At 38.4% G+C, this 23,859-nt stretch overlaps 1 protein-coding gene across 5 annotated transcripts in view; it reads right to left on the bottom strand.

Annotated features, from left to right (window-relative positions):
* LOC105019405 (cadherin-18) overlaps positions 1-23,859 on the bottom strand; it is a 266,296-nt gene that overhangs the window by 124,703 nt on the left and 117,734 nt on the right. The gene's annotated exons all lie outside the window — the stretch shown is intronic.

Genomic DNA, 23,859 nt, shown 5'->3' with positions numbered 1-23,859 from the left:
TTTTCATTCTTATTTGTGCTTATGAATATACCATGTGGAATTTACTTAACTAATTTATATATTCCGATTTAGTTCACAGAATTATAGTAGGGATTTGTTAAGAGACAGCATAGTATATATCTTCGACTATTTCGTATAAATGTCGACTATATAATGTATATATCTCCGATTATATGCGCCTATCTCCGTATTGCGCAACATTTCTGTGCCAAAATACGCATTTGGGCAATCAGTTCCTGCCAAACCCAAAGCAGAGTTGGCATTCATCATGAATTTAGGAATTAAGTGCCAAAAAATGTGTGCAAACAATCAAGCCATAGAAATACTTTTCTATTGGGGGTCCTACAGTACATCCCCCACCGCTTCTCCCCCAAAACATTCGCCCATAGGCCTATCCAATATCCAGCATTGATATAGATCCAAAGTACCATTGTTTTATCACATTGAAACACGAGAAGCTGATGAAATGGGTGGGCTAAACAACTATGAGTGGTAAGATTTGTTGCGTGTCAGGCCCGCCTGGCTCCCATTTGAATAGTTCCCAAATATGCAACTCCTCAAAAATATGTTCTTTCCAAACGTAGTTAAAAATAAGATACATTAGCCTTTGATGTTGATACACAAAAAAACTAGTCTATTTCATAATACCTGATAAACAAGAATTAAATATGTAAATGATCATTTGTTACAAGTTAATAACTCATGCCATCCTCGTGCTGTAGCATATTCTTTCCCATTCGTTTTGTACTTTACCCTTACTTACTATGTACGCTCCAAGTCCATCAAACCAGTTCTTATATGGAACCAACTCAACGCTTGTAATCTGAAGCCCTCATAGTTAGAGTGTAGTTACAAGGAAAGAGGGCTGTCATTTGAAGCAGTGTCTGTTCCCTCATAGTTACAGTGTAGTTACAAGGAAAAAGGGCTGTAATTTAAATCAGTGTCTGTTCCCACATAGTTACAGTGTAGTTACAAGGAAACAGGGCTGTAATTTATAGCAATGTCTGTTCCCACATATTTACAATGTAGTTACAAGGTAAGAGGGCTGTAATTTAAAGCAGTGTTCCCACATTCCCTCAATTTTTTCTGCATTCTTACCACATACCTACATTTTAGTTAATTTCGCTATCAGGGTAATACTGTGTAAGTAACAGGCTGTAATTTGAAGTGTTACTGATATCACACTTTAAAACAAATCAAAACATTTGTGGGAAGGGGGAAGGGATTGTTGCATATGGTGGTTCATTTAAAAATCTTAATCAGTTAAACTATTATGTGTAAGTACATATTTTTTTAATAATGTAAGTAATATAGCTTCCAGTTCAATATGAACACAACAAGGTCTTTCTGTGGGCAATCAGTATTTTTGGAGTCAAAAACATGATTTATGTTTTATTAATTTCTCTATAATATCTCCAACCGCCTCCAAGTATTGTACATGTCCATAACTACCCCAGGAAACAATTTTAAGCCACCAGTGTCCCTATGCAAAACTATTGTGAGCAGACGAAGGCCTATTGTGTTGTTGTTGCACCTTCTGTGTTGCTCTTCAATCAGTGTGATAATTGTGTGGTAATCATTCTGATTAGTGGTAAAACAGTGATTTCAGACAGTCATTTAATCACCAGCAGCTGGCTGGCTTTGTTGCAAACAGAAACACATCCCTCTATCCTGATATGTTGGAAAGGTCAGCACAAGATTTGTATAGACATGTAGTACACCTGATTTCAATAAATGTTCAGACTGTTTATCCTTCTAATGTGCCATGTGATGAGCTGGATGGGGGAAGAAATAGAGGGGGACGAGGGGTTATAGACACAGAGAGACAGAAAGCAAAATTCAGAGAGAGCGCCCTGCTGAGAATGAATATTCATATACATTTCACACCAATTTTTAACAGTTTTGGCAACAGAAGGGATTATATTTTCTGGTCCTCTGCACATATTTGAGCGGGCTGACAGCCGAGCACCTGCAGATAATGACAGTTTTGGTTTCATCACAAAATCAAGGGAGAGGTTGAAGAAAAAAACCCCACAGAAAACACTTTCACAACATTTAATAATTATAACCTGTTTTGAAGATGACTGTTCCCGTTTGTTTCTTGCCATGCTGTCAAACTGAGATGTCAGACATTCTAAAACACCTTTAACACCTCAATGAAGGGATCCAGGAAAATAGATAATTTTGTTTCCTACAGAAAGGAAAACAGGCTTCCTAAGGCTGTTCAAACCAAGGTTGGAGCTTTACCAAATAGAAAATTTGTGGTTGTCAAACAGATTTTGAACATACAAATCTTTACGTCCAAATCTGACTTGTTTGACAAGTAATAATTGTCAAACAAGTCTGTGTATTTGGTAAATACATACATTACTGTTCAAAAGTTTGGTTCACTTAAAAGTTTTTGTTTTCCATTAGAATATACATGAAATTAGTTTGAATAGGAAATATAGCAACATTTATAGGAAATATAGTCATTGACATGTTCTAAATGTTTTTTAATTTAAATAATAATTGTGTCGCTCAAACTTTGCTTTCATCAAAGCATCCTCCATTTGCAGAAATTACAGTCTTGCAGACCTTAAGCATTGTAGTTGTCCATTTACTGAGGTAATCAGAAGAGTTTTCACGCCATTCTTCCTGAAACACCTTCCACAAGTTGGATTGGCTTGATGGGAACATCTTATGTCCCATATGGTCAAGCTGCTCCCACAACAGCTCAGTAGGGTTGAGATCCAGTGACTGTGCTGGACACTCCATTATAGACAGAATACCAGCTGACTGCTTCTTCCCTAAATAGTTATTGCATAGTTTGGAGCTGTGCTTTGGGTCATTTTTTTCTTGTAGGAGGAAATTTGCTCCAATAAAGTGCCATCCACATGGTGTTGCATGGCCCTGCAAAATGGAGTAATAGCCTTCCTTTTTCCAAGATCCCTTTCACCCTGAGCCAATCTCACACTTTTCTATCACCAAAGCACCCCCAGACATTGCCTCTACCATGCTTGGCAGATAGCATCAAGCACTCTACCAGCATCTTTGCATTTGTTCTGCATCTCACAAATGTTCCTGTGATCTGAACATATCAAAAGTATCCCTAACACCCTTTTCCGTTATGCCTCTGGCCAGTATCTATGTTCTTTTGCCCATCTTAATCTTTTGTGTTTATTGGCTATTCTGAGATATGCCTTTTCCTTTGCAAATCTGCCTAGAAGGCCAGCATCCCGGAGTCACTTCTTCACTGTTGATGTTAAAACTGGTATTTTGCAGGTACTACAGGTACTGGTCATAAAATTAGAATATCACCCAAAAGTTGATTTATTTATTTAATTCCATTCAAAAAGTGAAACTTGTATAATGTATACATTGATTCCACACAGACTGATATATTTCAAGTGTTTTTATCTTTTAATTTTGATGATTATAACTGACAATTAATGAAAACCCCAAATTCAGTATCTCAGAAAATTAGAATATTGTGATAAGGTTCAATATTGAAGACACCTGGTGCCAAACTCTAATCAGCTAATTAACTTTCCAAACACCTGCAGAAGCCTTTAAATGGTCTCTCAGTCTAGTTCTGTAGGCAACACAATCATGGGGAAGACTGCTGACTTGACATGTCCAAAAGACGACCATTGACACCTTGCACAAGGAGGGGAAGACACAAAAGGTCATAGCTAGCTGTTCACAGAGCTCTGTGTCCAAGCACATTAATAGAGAGGTGAAGGGAAGGAAAAGATGTGGTAGAAAAAAGTGTACAAGCAATAGGGATAACCGCACCCTGGAGAGGATTGTGAAACAAAACCCATTCAAAAATGTGGGGGAGATTCCTTGTGTCAAGCCACTCTTGAACAAGACACAGCGTCAGAAGCATTTCGCCTGGGCTAAAGACAAAAATGACTGGACTGCTGCTGAGTTATGTTCTCTGATGAAAGTACATTTTGCATTTCCTTTTGAAATCAAGGTCCCAGAGTTTGGAGGAAGAGAGGAGAGGCATATAATCCACATTGCTTGAAGTCCAGTGTAAAGTTTCCACAGTCAGTGATGGTTTGGGGTGCCATGTCATCTGCTGGTGTTGGTCCACTGTGTTTTCTGAGGTCCAAGGTCAAAGCAGACGTCTACCAGGAAGTTTTAGAGCACTTCATGCTTCCTGCTGCTGACCAACTTTATGGAGATGCAGATTTCCTTTTTTTGTATTGGTCTTAAGTAATATCCAAATTTTCAGAGATACTGAATTTGGGATTTTCATTAGTTGTCAGGTATAATCATAACAATTAAAAGAAATATACATTTGAAATATATCAGTCTGTGTGTAATGAATGAATATAATATACAAGTTTCACTTTTTGAATGGAATTACTGAAATAAATCAACTTTTTGATGATATTCTAATTTTATGACCAGCACCTGTATTTAATAAAACTGCCAGTTCTCAAACTAGACATTCTAATGTTTTTGTCCTCTTGCTCAGTTGTGAACCGGGACCTCCCAATGCTCTTTCTATTCTGATTAGAGAGAGTTTGTGCTGTTCTGTGAAGGGAGTAGTACACAACAATGTACAAGATCATCAGTTTCTTTGCAAAATCTTGCATGAAATAGCCTTCATTGCTCTGAACAAACTGACGAGTTTCAGAAGTGGCCATTTTGAGCCTGTAATCGAATAAACAATTGCTGATGCTTCAGATACTCAGATAATTATTTGTCTAAAGAAGGCCAGTTTTATTGCTTCTTTAGTCTGCACAATAGTTTTCAGCTGTGCTACCATAATTGCAAAATGGTTTTCTAATGACACAGTAGTCACAAAACGATAAACTTGGATAGGTGCCATTGGAACACTTGATAATGGTCCTATGTACGCCTATGTAGATATTCCATAACAAAATCAGCCGTTTCAATTTACAATAGTCTTTTTCAATGTTAACATTTTCTACACTGTATTTCTGATCAGTTTGATGCTATTTTAATAGACGAAAAAGGGCTTTTCTTTTGAAAACAAGGACATTTCTAAGTGATCCCAATTCAATGGTAGTGTTTATTTATTGATATATATTTATAACAACATCTGCATAAATTCTTAGGCTACATTTATTGATAAAATGCATGTTTCATTTTCATTAAGAGACTATATTGTTTGTTAACACATTCATGCTCAAGCTTACAAGCCACCCCATCGCTTTGCCGTATGCACTGGTCGCTCAGTCTTCCGCTCCATCCCCTTACGGGTAATTAAAACATTGAAACAGCAGCAGGTTTTAAATACAGAATAGACAGCAAAATAATTGGGTTTATTGCAGAAATGACTCCCGTCGCATGGCACTAACTTCCTCCCTCACACCCTCTCCTCACCGATCACAACAGAACACCTTTCCCAAAGTCACCCAAACATGGCACGGTACCATTTCTGTACAATATCCTTGTGAGGTTCAGTTTAGTTTTTTCTTTTGTTTTTGAACGTGGCCTGTTCTGTTTGGTTTTCGTCCTTTGATTTTGAATGCAGCTTGTCCTTCTGTACTGTTGTTTATACCTGTGTCTTGTTCACCCCCTCCTTGTGTCCCTATTTATGTTCCTCCTGCCCCAGTGTTTCTTTTTGGTCATTGTGTGTGTTCGTATGTCTATGGCTGTGCTGCTTAATCAGTTTTCCTGATTAAACTGCTTTTGCTTTTAAAACCTCTGCGCGTATGACCCATAACCCATGCTGAATCGTGACAGTTTTTGGCTGCAGAGTTGGGGCCTATACTGAATACAGTTGTACATTTTTATTTAAATACTGTTACTTGACTGTAAATTATATGAAATTTAAATTAAATGTGTCAAGGAAAAAAAAAGTTTGGTTAAACAACAACTAAACCTCTTCACCACGCCTGCATGCTTTATTTATTGAGCTGAAACCACATGATTCACTTTGTGGCTATTTGTGTGAACAAGGTGTACCTAATAAAGCGGACACTATATATATTAATGCTGTCAAACAATACAAATGATTGGGATAAATCACAATATTCTGCATTTAATTGTGATTAATCACAATTTTAGAATCTATTCAAATTTGGCCCTGAATACGTTTTCTGTTTAGGAAGAAGTGCATAATTTTAAAGATATACTGTGTTTTTTGTAAGCTATGGATAGTGGTCGACTTGGAATTAAATGAGTTTAGAAGCAGTCTTTTATGGGCCAAATATGTTTTAATTTTGTTTCAATCTGTTAATGAAAGCCTTCCATGGCCCTTACGAGCACAGTTACCTTACCACTGGTCACCATCTGTGAACCAAGTTCCTGTCACATGTTGTAAAGGATTATTGCTCAGGTTGCAAATCCAAGGTGCTATGTGGGAGGGGATGTCCTTTTAATAAAGTAAGTCAAATGAATGAGACTTTTATTTCACGTCCCAGATTAATACAAATCTTCTATTGAAAGTCATTATTCTTTGTGAGGTGGCCAATTGAAATTCATTGAGTTAAATTAAGAAATTCCAAATGACCACAAACTTGCTTCGCTACTTGAATGGCACATTTTCTGTTATATAGTGTACTGAATTATACTGTATAGCGAAAGGAGTGCCATTTGGGAAACAGCCCTGCTCATCATTCCCAACTGTTCCAGGGCTCTCTAAACTCCATCTGTCCTAACCTCAAATCGGCATTGATTACCTGCCGCCCCACACTCACACAGACACATGCAAACACGGATGCACACCCTTGTAGGCCAGTATCCTACCTCCTTCATCCTCCTCACTGCATTTGCTATGACAGTAAAGGTCTCTGAGATGACAAGAATCCACTAATGGTATCATTTCCTTGTGTTTACATGCCATATTAAACAGAACTTAAATATCTGTTGCACTAGGACTTGCTTTTGAGTTGGTGGTAAATTAGAAACAACCCTGCACTTTTCTACCCCCCTTCATGTCATTTGGCTTTTTAATGAGAGCTGGGTAGGGAAGGGAGAATGTCCCATCTGCTGTGTGTTTAATGGCTGGGTTCTTGGGTCTTTCTCTTCATCTTTGGTCCAAGCAGCACCCTATTCCCCATATAGTACACTACTGTTAAGAGGAGCCCGATGTTTACTAGTAGTGCATTAAATAGTCAATAGGTTGCAATTGTGGATGCACATCTCATTCTTACATCACTGATGGAGTGCCAGGACACTGCAGACAGCACCCATCTGCTGGCCACTGCAGGGAAAAATACACTATTTACTTTCAACTCCCATAATAATCTCCCTCTCTTACTTTTTCTCCGTCTCTCTTCATCCTGCAGTGCTGCAGAAAATAGTAAAGACAAGGCCTGTCTTCCAAATTACATTGTATTCCTTTTACAGTGCCCATTGGGCTCAGGTCAAGAGTAGAGCACTGTGTAGTTAATAAATAATAAGGCACAAGATAAGTCAATTTACCTGTGACTGTATTCATATTACAGCATGTGCACTTACATTTTTTTTACCGCATTCAAATAAGTATGTACTTTAAGGGATAATCAATGAGGGACTGTGCATTCTCTGGAAAATAATGTACAATCTGAAAGGTTTATTCAACATTTTGCTCAACTAGTGAGACTGAACTAGCAAGACTCAACTAACGAGATTAAACTTCAAAGTAAACTAACAGCCTACCATAGTTGCTGTTTTTGGGGTTTTAGGCTGGGTGTATGTAAAAGCACTTTGTAATTGTTGATGTAAAGGGGCATTATAAAATACATCTGATTGATTGATTAGATGAGATGGATGAATACAGCGGATAATACAGACAACAACGTGTACATGACTACATTCTTGAAGGTGCAGTCAGGGGCGCCGTATAGGGTGGGCGGAGTTAGGACGAGGGCCCATGAAAAATTCAACATTAAATTACTAACCTATACACCCATCCAATTTTCTTTTCTTGTTTTTGGCATTAAGTAAACATCCAGAGAGCCTTTGATGTGCCCACCCTCCCCCATCAAACCAGACACGAACGGTACTTGCTAGCACTGAATTGCAAAATGATGTCTCCGCTTAATAAAGAAAAATCTGGTTTCCTAAAATGAAAAGAAAGAAAACCCAGGAGAGAGAAAAGAAAGGGTGACAGCATGTTACCCAATTTTTCTAAAGAAGGTGGGTGTAGTCAGTGAGTGGTGGAAATTAAGTTAGCTTAGTCATAGCTTGTGAAATAGCATTAGCATTCCCCTAGCATTAGCTACTTAATATATTCACAGCAAATTCTTAGTGTTTACATTTCATTCCTCTTTTAGTCAACATTTAATCTATGCAGGCAAACTTTTGGCAAACTGTTGATCCTGAATCAATTGTCTCTGTCCCTGCCTGGTGCCAGGCCCAACAGATGCAGCTTCAGGCTCAGCAGCCGTCTGCCCATCCCCATACCCCTGAACCAGCCCTACTCCCTGTCTGCCCATCCCCATACCCCTGAACCAGCCCTACTCCTTGTCTGCCCATCCCCATACCCCTGAACCAGCCCTACTCCCTGTCTGCCCATCCCCGTACCCCTGAACCAGCCCTACTCCCTGTCTGCCCATACCCCTGAACCAGTCCCACTCCTTGTCTGCCCATCCCCATACCCCTGAACCAGCCCTACTCCCTGTCTGCCCATCCCCATACCCCTGAACCAGCCCTGCTCCCAACTTAAGGAGGAGAGCAGCATTGTGTTGAATGACATGTCAGTTAGCATAATTGCAGAGGGTCTGTGGGAAAAGAAAAATTATCAAATCCTTTAAAACAATAATAATTTTTCCACATAATGATCAGTATATGAAATAAAAACAGCCTATAGTCTGTTTTGGATGCCGGACAGTTTGAAGCATTGAGTGACTCCGTCTGTATAAGTGATAGAAGTTATTCATTAATGTTGAGAGTTTCCCAGGCAAGACTTGTACCATTAAAATTACATTTAGAATGTAACAGATGGCCTTTAGCACATTTCTTATGGTGGGTTTCAGCCTTGCATCAAATAGTGAATTCCACTGTATGCATGGCTTAGAATGTTTCTCATCCAATCAGCATCCAAGATTCAATCACCTCATTTTATAGCTTGTAATTAACGTGCTTAAGATACTCATGTAGGTTTTCTTGTCCGGCAATGCACACTTTTTCAGGTTATAAATCAGTCATTGGGTTAAGCAGATAGTCACAAAAGGAATTATGGAATAACCAGTGCAGGACTATACAGTATGTAACTTGTTTCACATTTGGGAAGCTTGAACTCAGAAAGAAGCTAGAGAAGTTTGGCAGCACTACCCTATTTTACAAATGGCACCATTTTCCCAATATAGTGCACTACAGTGCTATGAGCAAGGCTCTTTGACTATAGTACACTATATAGGGAATAGAGTGCAATTCGGGGAGCCAAGATCGGATTGGTTTTATTTAGGAGGGGCCCCGTTTTCAATCTGCTCTCCATTCCTCAAAGTGGATTTGGGGCTGTCTGCATTAGCATTTCATACACAGATAATTCCTTCTGCTGCCAGGTGGATTCCCTCGTGAGAGGAGGCAGAAGAGTCAAGTTCCACGTAGCCCCTCATCGAGCTTGCCATGTTAAGTGGCTGCTGAGATTCAGACAGAGAGAAAGAGAGATAGAGGCGGAGAGTAAGAGAGGAGGAATAGACAAACACGCTGCTTCATGTTGGTTTGACTGCAAAAATCCAAGGCAGGTGCCGAGAGGACACTGCAGGCGCATCAAGGTAAGGGGCTAAAGACTTCCAAAGCCTTCCAGATATCCTGGTTGGAAGATCTACAGAATCAGGAAGGAAATAAGCAGGAAATCCTCCAACCACAATTTGTAGACAACAAAGAAATGTGGGGAACGTTAAATGAATTTCGCAACCCTAGTCTGGTCTGATATTGCTTGAATATTTCTCTTGTGATATACAATGGAAGGAAATGGTGAGTAAGGATTAAAAGTCCTACAGACATCACAATCTCGCACTTCATTATGTCTTGGAGGCATTTAAACAACCAGTACAGTGCAATGCCATTCCTTCATCACTGGCTTGGAGAAAAAAAGAGGTCCAAGAGTCAGTACTTAGGTTCCAAGCAGTCTCTTGCTGTGGTAGTACATTACATAATCACTTTTCCTCTTTTAACAGCCCTAAAAAAAGAAGGAACATTTCTCAGTGCTAACATGGTCAAACGAAGGAGGGGAAAATCCAGCCATTCCCCTAATGGGAGATGAAATATTAATGCAGCATAATGCCAATCAAACATTTAATTCTCATTCCTTCTTCTAGTTTTATAACACAGATCTTTTCTGAAAACCATATTTTTCTTTCCTTAAAATATTCTCTTCACAAGGACAATCTTCAGTCATGGCCCGACAATTTCTCTATGGCCATAATAGCCAAAATGCAGAAATCTTTCCAAATGGACGCTATTTAGGTTTTAATTAGAAGAAGACCTGTGGCGGACAGACCTGGGGAACAGAGAGAAAAACAAGCTGGATTCCCTTCAGATAATCTGTACTTTAACTCACAACTTGTTCATAGCTTCTCTGTCGTTCCTACATTACATTCAAAGCATAGGAAAACATAGTCAATAAACTCCAAATATAAAGTATAAACTTTTTATTGTCCCTCTTATCATGTGCATGAGCGTGTGCATAAGATAGGAAGAGAGACACTTCTGAGTGACCTGTGTGTGTGTTTTTCTCTATCTCTAGAGTAGTGAAGTGACATGTCAATGCTGGTGGGTGGTGAGTAATAAGGATCCACTAATTTAACATCCGTAATTAAATGTTTATCATCAGTGTCTCATCTACTGCCTCTTATTCCATCTCTGAGGTGGGGTCTTTGTGGCTGCCAAGACTGGAGATGTCCCAAGAAGCACACTATTCCAGATGTAGGCTCTGGGTCAAAAGTAGTGCATTATGTGGTGCATAGGGTGCCATTTCGAATTCAGACTGCGATCTGAAAGGCCCCATTCACTCGCTGATTTGTGAAATCACACAGCCTTTCAGGAAGAAAGTAGGCTATACAGATGTCTGTTCGGAAGGAGCTGTGTAGTGCTCTACTGTGTTTTCACAATGACAAGCTTCTGTAAATACCTTACCAGGAAAGTACAGCCTGCCTTACTCTAAAGACACATATGAAGACACCGTAAGTGTGACGACTGATTGCATTTTTTATTTATTTCAAACCTAAGTATAGCTTAGTGCATGTCTTACCTGGCAAGCAAGAAGAGGTAAGGCAGTGTTACAGTGAAGGACAGAGCGCTAGCTGTATGCAAATCTGTATGCTTTCAACAGCATTCCACAAACAGTGTCTACGTTATATGCCTCAGTGGGATCTTTTGTTAGAATAATGTCATGAAACAAAGGCTCGATGATGGCCTCAGAAAACACTGGATGTGCACTACTCTTTAACAAAGGCTCATAGTTTCTAGTGAAAGGTACTGAACCATTTAGGGTTTGGGGTACAATATCTTATCCGTTTATGTGATTTCTCGAACGTGTCAAACATGTACATAATGTAGTTTGTAAAATACTAATAAAAAATATATAATATTTTATATTGAACATTCCAAGTAAATATCTCACAGCCAGAAAAGGACTAAACCAAAATGTGGCATTTTCTGTGTGAATAAGCAAGAAATAATAATTTTATATAAAAAAATAATAATTGATGGCCACTATTACTGGCATCCGTGCATTAAATAATTTGTGTACCCTCACCCTTCTACCAGTATAACAACCCGTCTACAATAAAAATAAAAATTAACAAGAGATTTGAGAAAATATTACAGATCTACCACCAGACTTCACAGTGGGGATTATGTCCAATATCTGAAAGATCACAGCACTTTTTACGCCCAACACACCATTGGTGTTTGTTGCCAAAAAGATTAGTTTTATTCTTAGCAGACTCTAGAACCTGGTTCCAGTCAAATATCCAATGACATTTAGCAAACTTCAGGCATTTAGTTTTTGATTTGGTGACAGCACAGGCTTTCTTAAGGTAACGTTTCCAAATAGCCTTTTGCATTGAGGTGGTGTTTAATTGCAGTTTCTGAGACTTGGAGAAACCAAAATGCAAAACTGTAATACCTGGATATTTTCTTTGTTTGAACAACCTTTCTGAAGGTGCATGTCCTCTTCCAGGAAGGGGTCTTCACAACTGTACTTGTTTCACATTTCGTAAGTACATTGGAGATGGGTGATTATTTTTCACGACCAGTGCCTGATTTGTAAAGGTCAACAACCTTTTGCCTTATTTAATATGTCATCTCTGCCTTTTCCAATGTTGATCAATGATAAAGGGAGTTTTTCCGGTGAGTCACCTCATGTGCATACATCACCATATACCTTAGTGAAAGAGAATGTCATGGATGACCACTAAGAGATCTCGAAAAACTCTGATGAACATTCAAAAGTAAAATCTTTGTCGGAGTATAAATCAATTATATTTTGTTCATAACATTTTCTAGAGAGGCCAAATAATGGTGGCATGCATGTTTTTAAAGAAAATAATCATTTTGGATGATGATTTATTATTTATTTGAAAAAAAATTGTTCAATTAATCATCAGATTAATATAATGTTTTTGTGTGTTATCAAGCTGGCAAACAATGACAATTTCTTTCATAGCCTTTTTGGTTCATATTCACCAGTGCCAATAATTCTCGAAGGCACTGTGTATATACAGAACCAGACAGAATTTGGACACACCTATATCAAGTATATATCTTCATTGTTATTATTTTCCACATTGTACAATAATAGTGAATACATCAAAACTATGAAATGGCACATATGGAATCATGTAGAAACCCAAAAACATTTAAACAGATCAAAATACATTTCATAACTAGCATAACATACTGTAACTGATTTACCCAATTAGGTGTGTTGTAATAAAGTAGGATTGATATACAGAAGACCATCAATATGTCTCTACTGTAGTATTCCATATTGTGTCAAGAACATCTCAAATAAGCAAAAAGTGACAGTCCAACATTACTTTTGGACAGGAAGTTCAGTCAATCTGGAACATTTCAAGAACAGAAAACAACTGTCAAAAGACCTGTGTAACAAGGTAATGGAACTTTATAAAGATGGAAAAGGATATAAAAATATATCCAAAGCCTTGCAAATGCCAGTCAGAACTGTTAACTTCTTAACTTATTAAGAAGTGGAAAATTCGGGGATCTCTTGATACCAAGCCAAGATCAGACAGACCAAGAAAGACTTCAGCCAAAAGTGCTTGAAGAATTGTTTGGCATACAAAGAAAATCCCACAGGTAACCTCAGGAGAAATGCAGGCTGCTCTGGAAAAATACGTTGTGGTTGTTTCAAGTAGCACAATGTGACAGTGGTGGGGGACTCGAGTCACATGACTTGACTCGAGTCTGACTCGAGTCACATGACTTGACTCGAGTCTGACTCGAGTCACAATTTTCAGGACTTGTGACTTGCTTGATTAAAGTATGAAAATGACTTGACTTGACTTTGACTTCAGAACAAGTTACTTGAGACTTGACTTGACTTGAAGTGGAAGACTTGACAATGACTTGAACTTATAATAAACAAACAGCAATAAAATAATTTTATATGTTGTGACATCAGCACCACTAATCAGCGTATGTGCCTTTAACGCTGCACAATTCAAACCGCGCCAAACATGGCAGACAGTAACGTTAGTCGAGCTCCACAAATAGTATTGTTTGGATACAAGGACTTTGAACTGGACCGTGTGAATAAAAAAAGATTTGCCAGATGCAAAATATGCAACAACGTCAAATTTCATTCGTTATTTTAAGAACCACAAGGGAAGGTAAGAAAGTAATCTCTTTATATTCAGTTTCACTAAGATCTATAACGATTAAGTTACTAATGTAATGAATTAATCTTTTGTTTGTCATAATTTGGCCTTGGTTGCATATTATGTTTTTTTTTTTTTTTTTTGTTAGAAATGTGACCATTATCATTACTGAATACGTCTGGTAAATAGATGTAAGGGAATTTGACTATAACAGTGGCATAGCCTGAATTTTAATGTTGATGGGCATCTTAAAATGAGCGGGCATGTATATTATTACACGTAGGCTATAATGTCTGTATTAAATGTGGGCATTTTCAAGTGTTTGTGGACTGCGTGTGGAAACTAAAAAGCATTGTGCTTACACCATAACAGTTAACTTTACTGCATGAAAGGCTAACATGGAGGCGCCGATGTGATTACTAGCACCTAAACATTTCGAAGAGCTATCTGGTATAGCGAGGCGGTTGTTATAGCGAATACAACCCCTTCAGGCTGATTCAAGATCCCTCCGCTTCATCCCCCCAAAAAATTGTACCGTGGAGGAGAAAAATATTTGATTTTGAAATCGAGCTTCGCACCGAGCGCACGTCAGAAACAGAGGACAGTGTGTGTGTGTTCATCTCTTTAGTACTGTGACTTGACTTGACTTGAAACTTATAAGGACTCGACTTGACTTGCTTAGGGTGAACCCTTGACTTGACTTGACTTAGTTGATTTATCTGAACTGTGACTTGAGACTTGACTCAAGACTTGATGGTTAAGACTTGAGACTTGCTTGGACTTGACCATGTGTGACTTGTCCCCATCTCTGCAATGTGACAATACAAACATGAGCTGCATGGTCGAGTTGCCAGAAAAATAATTCACTGCGACAATGCCACAAAAAAGCCTGGTTACATTATGCCCGACAACACCTTGACACATCTCACAGCCTCTGGCACACTGTCATTTGGAGTGATGAGACCCAAATAGAGCGTTATGGTCACAACAATAAGCACCATGTTTGGAGAGTGGTCAACAAAGCCTATAGTGAACAGAATATCATCCCCACTGTGAATCATGGTGGTGGTTCACATTATGTTTTTGGGGCGTGTGAGCTCTAAAGGTACGGGGAATCTTATGAAAATGTATGGCAAGATGAATGCAGCATGTTATCAGAAAATTGTGACCGACCATTTGCATTCTTCTGCCCCAAAGCTGTGCATGGGACGCTCTTGGACTCTCCAGCACAACAGTGACCCAAAGCACAAGGTCAGGTTGACCCTCCAGTGGTTACAGCAGAAAAAGGTGAAGGTTGAAGGAGTGGCCATCACAGTCTCCTGAACTTAATATCATCAAACCACATGCGGTTCATGCAAGACGACCAAAGACTTTGCATGACCTGGAGGCATTTTGCCAACATGAATGGGCAGCTATACTACCTGCAAGAATTCAGGGCCTCATAGACAACTATTACAAAAGACTGCACACTGTCATTGATGCTAAAGGGGCCAATACACAGTATTAAAAAGTAAGGGATGTAGACTTTTGAACAGCTCAGTAAATGTTTGTCTTTGTTGCCATGTTTTGTTTTATGATGGATTTGACCTACAGTTGAATGTGAATCCCATAAGAAATAAAAGATGTATTTTTCCTGCTCACTCATGTTTTCTTTACAAATGGAACATATATTACCCATTCTCCAAGGTTACGCAAACTTTTGAGCACAACTGTATATAATTTAAAAGGGTCTTTCAGTCATAATGTTTGCCGACCCCTGCCCTAGACCAACGTCAGTCATTTTGACACTGCTGGGCTTCAAACACAGTTACATAATGAAATGGGGATAATTATGCCCTCAAGTCAGACTTTTATCCATGTTCCGAGGTCTTATTTTCTAGAACAAGAAAGGGGTAGATAGACTGATGCTATCTTAGAGTGGGCATAAGAGGTCATAATACAATTTTAATTATCCTCTAGGTGTTGTTTTCTGGACATGGATATACTATATTATACGTTATTCCTGTTTTAAGAAGATGCATCAAAATGTGTGGTCCAGGACCAGGCACATCTGTGCCCAGGAAAATTGATGTTTAGTTTGCATCATACAGTGCCCTCCATAGGTACTGGGACAGTAAAGTCAAAATCTATATTTTTGCTGTACACTCAAGGCATATCAAAATATGATTGAAAGATGAGTATGAGGCAAAAGTACAGACTGTAAACTTTCATTTGTGTCTGTTTCCATATGTTTTAACAACTAAAATTAACAACAGTTCCATCCTGCCATTTTATGCAAGGATAAGGATTGGGAAAATCCACTGAAAAGATTAAAGTAGAAAAGCTGTATTTAGTTGTAAATTCCTTGCACATAATAGCAGCAGTGAGTCAGAAACCCATTGATACCTTACTCTTGGTGTCAACCACTGATATGCATCACCAAGCCTTAACTACAGCCATTTTGATCTGTTACTTGTTTTGGGAAGTTCCTTAATTGCATATTAAATCAGATTTAAATCAAAAGATTGACTTTGCCAGTCTTACACTTTCCATCTGATGAAGTTCTTGGTTGCATTGGCAGTGTTTTGGGTCATTGTCCGGTAATACAGAAGTAATGCACCACCCAATCAATCTGGTGTTATTTTCTTGTATACTGGTAGGCAAGAGGCTTTTGTACACTTCCTTAATTAATTCCGCTCCTGCCATCATTCATTACATGATCAATAAATATAAGTGAGCCTGTTCCAGAGGCAGTCATGCATGCCTATACCATGACACTACCTCCACCATGCTTCACATATGAGATGGCATGCTTTGGTGATCTAAAACTCTTTATTTTTCTCTGCACTTTTGCCTTACTATCACATTGATAAATGTTCACCTTGGTCACATCGGTCCATAAAACTCTAACAACTGTACTGGATGATCTCTGTACACAGCATCTTGCTGTGTAAGCAAACAATTATGACACTTTTCACCCAAGCCTTCTCGAAGTTGCTAATGATTACACTGACACCAATTATAGGGTTGTTTTTCCCGGCTCTGGAACTGTTTATGTAATTAACTGCAATTTTTTTCACTGGCCAACCTGGTCATTGTCAACTGCTGAAGACACAAGTGGTTTCTTTTTTTTTCAGGACAAACTGTTGATTGTGCTATGCCCAACTTTTGTGCAAAGGTTCTATTTGAGTTCCTCTTTCCTTTTAGCATACAAAATGTTTGCTTTTCTTTCATAGACAACTTCCTTGTCTATATGTTCGATTATGCCTACTTTTGCAAACTCCAAAGGCAAAAACAAAGGATAGAGCTGAAATTGCACATTCAGAGCTCTTTTATGTGTGAAAATATCAATGCAACTGGAAACTCCAGTATCAATGACCACATAATATGAGGAGATGGAATTCAGTCTGAGAACTCTGAGAAACAGATGGAAAAAAGAGACCATCTGTATTTTGCTTCATATTAGCCTTTTAATCATATTTTCATATGGCTTGACCTGAATATACAGCAAAAATAACTTTCAATAAGTACTGTTTCTGTACTTATGGAGTGCACTGTACATTGTTCGATTCCTTCAGAGATGTAAGTGATGTGAGCCAGTACAGCTTACTCTTAAAGCCATCTTAACCCCAACCTTTCACCACAGTGTACACAAAATGAATACAATGTTTGAAAGTCAGCTCAGGTAATACATTGAATGTCGACACAGTTGCAGCCCTCAACGGTCAGGTCAGGATAGATGAGTAATTCAGTTCCTTATAAAAACAATAATGGAATTATTCTCACTTGTTTATGAACAGCAGCTTAATATACTATATGCATTATTATGTAGTGCAATCATTTGACACTTAACTGGTGTCAAAGCACAAAAATGCAAACAAAAACAACAGTGATTTCATATGTCACCATACACTCCACTGAAAACATTAACACACACCTCTGCTGAGACACTCAAAAAGGCAGGGTCCGCATAACAAACTGAAGCCTGCGGCCCAGGGGTGTCAAACGCCTTCTACACAGGGCCTAGTGTCTGCTGTTTTTATTTTCTCTTTCAACACCTAAGACGTAGGCAACCAGGTGAGAAAAGTTTGTAACTAGTTAGTGACATAGGTTAACAGGTAGAAAGTAGGAGCAAAGACCTACAGCTACTAGGCCCTTCATGGAATGAGTTTTTCACCTCTCCATCCTAATCGTCTTCATTGTTAAGGCAAGCACGGCGCACACACGCCGCTGGTCACAGCTTGCAAGACAGAGATAACATTCACAATATCAACAGTGCGAAGCAGAGTTGAAGGAGATATGGTAGGTCCAGGTACAACTCAGTAGCAGTTGACTTACATGTGCATCCACATGAGAGGACGAGGATGAAGGGAATATGCATCAAACTACCTTTTACCAGCCAGAAGGGTCAAAGCAGGGTCCAAACACCTTCACTTTCTCACACCTGTCTACCTGAAAGCATGTATTAGCAAGAAGGACAGCAGGTTTAAACCAAACACTGACCACAAGTAGGGTCTTAACTAAAATCCTATCCCCTTTGCTGTCAAACCTTTCCAGTATATTTGAAAGCTTCTTCTACTCTTTTGGCACTTTGCATTTAGGCAGCAGGCACATCAAAATGATAATCAGATGGTTCTGTTGGAGACAGATATCCAACAGGTAAGAATGATTTATACAATTCAGCCATACAATTACAGAACAATTGAGAGCAACAGAAGTCCCTCAACAACAATATTTCCTCAAGCAATCAATGTAAGAGACCTGACCTTGACATGGTTAGATGCATTGAGATGTGAGAATAACCTTAGCTCCTCAAAGACGCTGAAAGCTAAATGGGAGACCACACTGATGTTGCATAATTCACAGAGTGGTCCATCATTGATAATAGGTCTTCAAACAAAGTGATTTTTCATGGAAGGATTAGCATTTAAGATGCATATGTTTTCATGAAAATAACAGGTATTACCCTTACTTGTCCGAGGGAAAGTATGCTTTTTGGTCTTCGCATGGATGTTGGAATATGTTACGTGAATAGACAAATTGTCCAGGTTTTACGTGTGGTAAATTCATTGATTCATCAGATAAACATGTATCAGAACAACAGAACAAAGGCTTTCTGCAAGCAACACATATGTCTTTTCTCATCCATTTGTCTGGGTCAGAAATCAAACTATTTATATTAACATGATGTGCCAAAACAACAGGGCTGAGGTAAATTGTACTTATATTCCGGGCAATTCACGAAGAATACTGAAATTCCAATTATTCTATTACTGGAAATTATAGAAGATAATCGGAATTTCAATCTTACACAGTATATCTGGAGAATAGGCAAAATATGATCACATATACACTATCGTTCAAAGGTTTGGGGTCTCTTAGAAATGTACTTGTTTCTAAAAGAAAAGCTTTTTTTTGTCCAGTTGTGCACCAGGGCCTCCCGAATCTCTTTCTATTCTGGTTAGAGACAGTTTACGCTGTTCTGTGAAGTGAGTACTAAACATTGTTGTATGAGATATTCAGTTTCTTGGTAATTTCTTGTATGGAATAGACTTTTCAGGACAAGAATGATGAGTGTCAGAAGAACGTTCTTTGTTTCTGGCCTTTTTGAGCCTGTAATCGGACCCACAAAGTTGATGCTAAAGATACTCAACTAGTCTAAGAAGGACAGTTTTATTGTTTCTGTAATCAGCACAACAGTTTCCAGCAGTGCAAACATAATCACAAAAGGGTTTTCTAATGATGAATTAGCCTTTTAAAATAATAAACTTGGATTAGCACACACAACGTGCCCTTGGAACATGAGTGATGGTTGATAATAATGAGCCTCAGTACACCTATGTAGATCTTCCACTTATAATAGTGCCCCCCAAACTTTTGAACGGTGGTGTATCTAGAAATTGAGATGATTTAGCCAGTTAGTAAAATCACAATCAATGTGATGATGCTACCATTCAAACTGCAACTAATAGTGATATTTTAGAGTTGAGAAATTATGAATGTTAGCTAATTTGCAAAAACAAACATCAAGGCCCCCAAAAGCATGTGGGAAAATGTTGTTCGGTCTGATGAAACCAAGGTTGAACCTTTTGGCCAGAATTCCAAAAGGTATGTTTGGTGCAAAAACAACACTGCACATCACCCAAAGAACACCATACCCACAATGCAGCATGGTGGTGGCAGCATCATGCTTTGGGGCTGTTTTTCTTCAGCTGGAACCGGGGCCTTAGTCAGGGTGGAAGAAATTATGAATGGTTCCAAATACTAGGCAATTTTGGCAAAAACCTTCGTCCATTAGAAAACTGAAGATGAAGAGGAAGTTCACCTTTCAGCATGACAACAACCCAAAGCACACATCCAAATCCACAAAAGCATGGCTTCACCAGAAGAAGATTAAAGTTTTGGAATGGCGCAGCTAGGGCCCAAGCCTGAATCCAATTGAACATATGGGGGGTGATCTGAAGAGGCCTGTGCACAGGAGATGTCCTTGAAATCTGACAGATTTGGAGCGCTTTTGCAAAGAAGTGTGTGCAAATATTGCCACTTCAAGATGTGCCATGCTAATAGACTCCTCCCCAAAAAGATTTAGTGCTGTAATAAAATCAAAAGGTGCTTCAACAAAGTATTATTTTAAGGGTGTGCACATTTATGCAACCAGGTTATTGTGAGTTTCTTATTTTTCCCCCTCAAAGATTTCAGTTTGTTTTTTAATTGAATTGTTCACGTTATAGGTCACATTAAAGGTGGAAAAAAGTTCTGACATGATTTATTTTTGTCTCCTTCTTTTACATCAGAAGAACCTGGCATTTTAACAGGGGTGTGTAGACTTTTTATATCCACTGTATGTTAGGTTAATACAGTGGTTATTAATCTAAGTAGACCAGCCTATTGTCTCTGGATGTACTGGTGATGACGGATGGGTTCCTTTGACTATGAACATGCTCACAGAAAAAATACATTCATAGACCCCAAACACTACAGCTGCAGTTGTTATACATAATGGCTCCAGGTAACAATCCTATTTGATTTAGTAATGTTTGTCTGGGTGTTTCCATATTAGCCCCGGGTCTTTGATCAAGGTCCAAAAAATATTTGTTATATATAGAGGTGAAATGATGCAGTAGCCATATTCTAAAGACGACAGCGGATTAGTGCTCTGTTTATATAAGCGCGATACATTTGTTTTGAGTAGCGGAGGGTTGTTAGGCTGTGAATAAGTATACTAGTTGCTATTGGTCACAACTAGTGAGCCACGCTGTCTCTTTTTTACAATGCAAGACGTTCAACTTAAGTACTTAAACAAAGCTACCTGATTAAAAGTTACATTTTTGCAACTTTTATTTGTTGTATGGTTGCCTGGATTTAATATTTATGCAACAATGATAAAACATTAAATATCATGTTTTACCATTTGAGCAAAATGTCATGGCACACTTGATGTGCCCTCACCTCACGCCAACGTGCCACCATTCAGCCAATTGCTCATTGTTCCATCTTAATGCTTTGGAGTTCAAAGGTAGCCTTGTTCAGGGTTTCAAATAACTATTAATGAACAATTATAGTCCTATCAATGGACAGAATCAAATAACGATGGACTGTAGCAACCATTACATTGCCTTGTAATGCTGCTGCATAATGAATTTGGCTTAATTAGACATTAATGATTAACTCGTTTGAATTACTTAGAAAAAAACAATTAGTAGAAAAAAAAGCTTTTTTTAAAGCTTTTTTTACTAAATTGGTAAAAAGAAATACTAAATGGTTCAAATTATATACTAAATGGTTTGAACGAGATACTAAGTTGTTCAAACAAGATAAACTTACTCTCTGGACCCCAAAAATTTTTTTTTTACTGCCTTGGGCTTCAGGGCCTCTGTAGTTATGCTAACATAATTGCAAAAGGGTTTTCTAATGATCGCACAACTGAAAACTGTTGCTCTGAATAAAGCAATAAAACTGGCCTTCTTTAGAGAAGTTCAGTATCTTCAGCATCAACAATCGTGGGTTTAATTACTGGCTCAAAAAGGCCAAAAGCAAAGAACTTCTGAAACTCATCAGTCTATACTTACTTGAGATATGAATGCTATTCCATGTGAGAAATTGACAATAAACTGAAGATCTTGTGCAACACTGTGTAATACTCCCTTCACAGAACCGCAAAAATGGGGTCTAACCAGAATAGAACAAGGAGTGGGAAGTGGACAAATACATCTAGTTGAAGAAAGAGATGCCTCACAGGTCCTCAACTGGCAACTTCATTAAATAGTACCCGCAAAACACCAATTTCAGAGTCAAAAGTGAACAGGCCACTCCGGGTTGCAGGCCTTCCAGGCAGAGTGGCAAAATAAAAGCCATATCTCAGACTGGCCAGTAAAAATAAAATATTAAGATGGGCTAAAGAACACAGACACAGGACAGAGGAAGTGTCTGTGTTATGGACAGACAAATCCACGTTTTAGGCATTGGGATCACAACGCCAAGAAGAACATTTGTGAGACGCATATCAAATTCAAAGATGCTGGAAGAGTGCTTGACGCCATCTGCCAAGCATGGTATAGGCAATGTGATGGTCTGGGAGTGCTTTGGTGATGGTACAGTGGGAGATTTGTACCATTTTGCTCATTCATTCCATACCCTGTGGATGGTGTTTGATTGGAGCCAACAGGACAATGACCCAAAGCATAGCTCCAAGGTAAGCAAAAACTATTTAGCGAAGAAGCAGTCAGCTGGTATTCTGTTTATAAAGGTGTGGCCAGCACAGAATTCAGATCTCAAACCCATTGAGCTGACTATATGGTATGTAAAAAGTGCTCATCGAAGTTGTGGGAAAATAGAATGGTATCGTACAGTGCCTTGCAGACATTTTCACCCCACTTTGCATTTTTTTCCTATTTTGTTATATTTTTTTGGGGGGGGTGTGCATAAATAGTTTTACACAACATGCTTACCACTTTGAAGATGCAAATTGTGTTTTACTGTGAAACAAACACGAAATAAGACAAAAAAATATCTAGCGTGCATAACTAAAGTCAAAACTTGGTAGATCCACCTATAGCAGCAATTGCAGCTACATGTTTCTTGGGCTATGTCTCTATAAGCTTGGCACATCTAGCCACTGAGATTTTTGCCCATTCTTCAAGGCAAAACTACTCCAGCTCCTTCAAGTTGGATGGGTTCCAGTAATTTTAAGTCATACCACAGACTCTCAGTAGGATTGAGTTCTGGGCTTTGACTAGGCCAAATTCACATTGACCACCTTAAACCACTCAAGTGTTGCTTTTTTCCTTGATGTCCAAAACGCATAATTTCAGTCTCATCTGACCAGAATGCCTTCTTCCATATGTTTGGAAAGTCTCCCACAAGTCACATGTGACTTTTGGTGGGTGGCCCTCTCTTGCCTGATTTGTTGTGGTTCCAAATTCTATCCATTTATTAATGATGGATTTATGTTGTTCAATGTTCAGTTTTGTATACTTTTTGGAACCCAACCCTTATCTGTACTTCTCCTCAACTTTGTCCCTGATTTATTTGGGACTTTATAGCAAAGGGGGTGAATACATATGCATGTACCACTCTTCCGCTTTTTTTACTCTTTTTTTTTTTAAGTCATTTTTCCTATTTCACTTCACCAATTTGGACTATTTTGTATATGTCCAATACATACAATCCAAATAAAAGTCCATGTAAATTACAGGTTGTAATGCAACAAAATATGTAAAATGCTAAGGGGGATGAATACTTTTGCAAAGCACTGTACATGTAAATTAATTTTAGATATCTTAACAACCGTCTTGCATTTATCCTTTGAATCACATGCTAGACAAAGGTTGGAGACAATTCCAAACTTCTTTTTCTTATTCTGATTCCTTTTATCAATTTTGCCACCAACATTTCCATAATGAATTTGTCTTTAACAATAATCCTATTCACCTGGTTATTAATATTTCTTAATAGATCATATTTTTTATTAAGTACTAAGATTTGGGTTTACCGTGTTATCCATATACTAAATGTATTTAATTGTTCTTTGTTGCTAAGTGATTGTAATTTGCTGACTAAATATTAATAATCCTCAATATTCCATAATTGATAACCTAATTAAGTAGACTCTATTGCTTTAAGACAGTCCAAACCATATATTATT

This window comes from Esox lucius, chromosome 21, assembly GCF_011004845.1.
Source record: "Esox lucius isolate fEsoLuc1 chromosome 21, fEsoLuc1.pri, whole genome shotgun sequence".
In the NCBI taxonomy this organism is placed as follows: Eukaryota; Metazoa; Chordata; class Actinopteri; order Esociformes; family Esocidae; genus Esox; species Esox lucius.
Note: the sequence above shows the minus strand (reverse complement) of the source record. Positions and strands in the feature narration are given on the sequence as shown.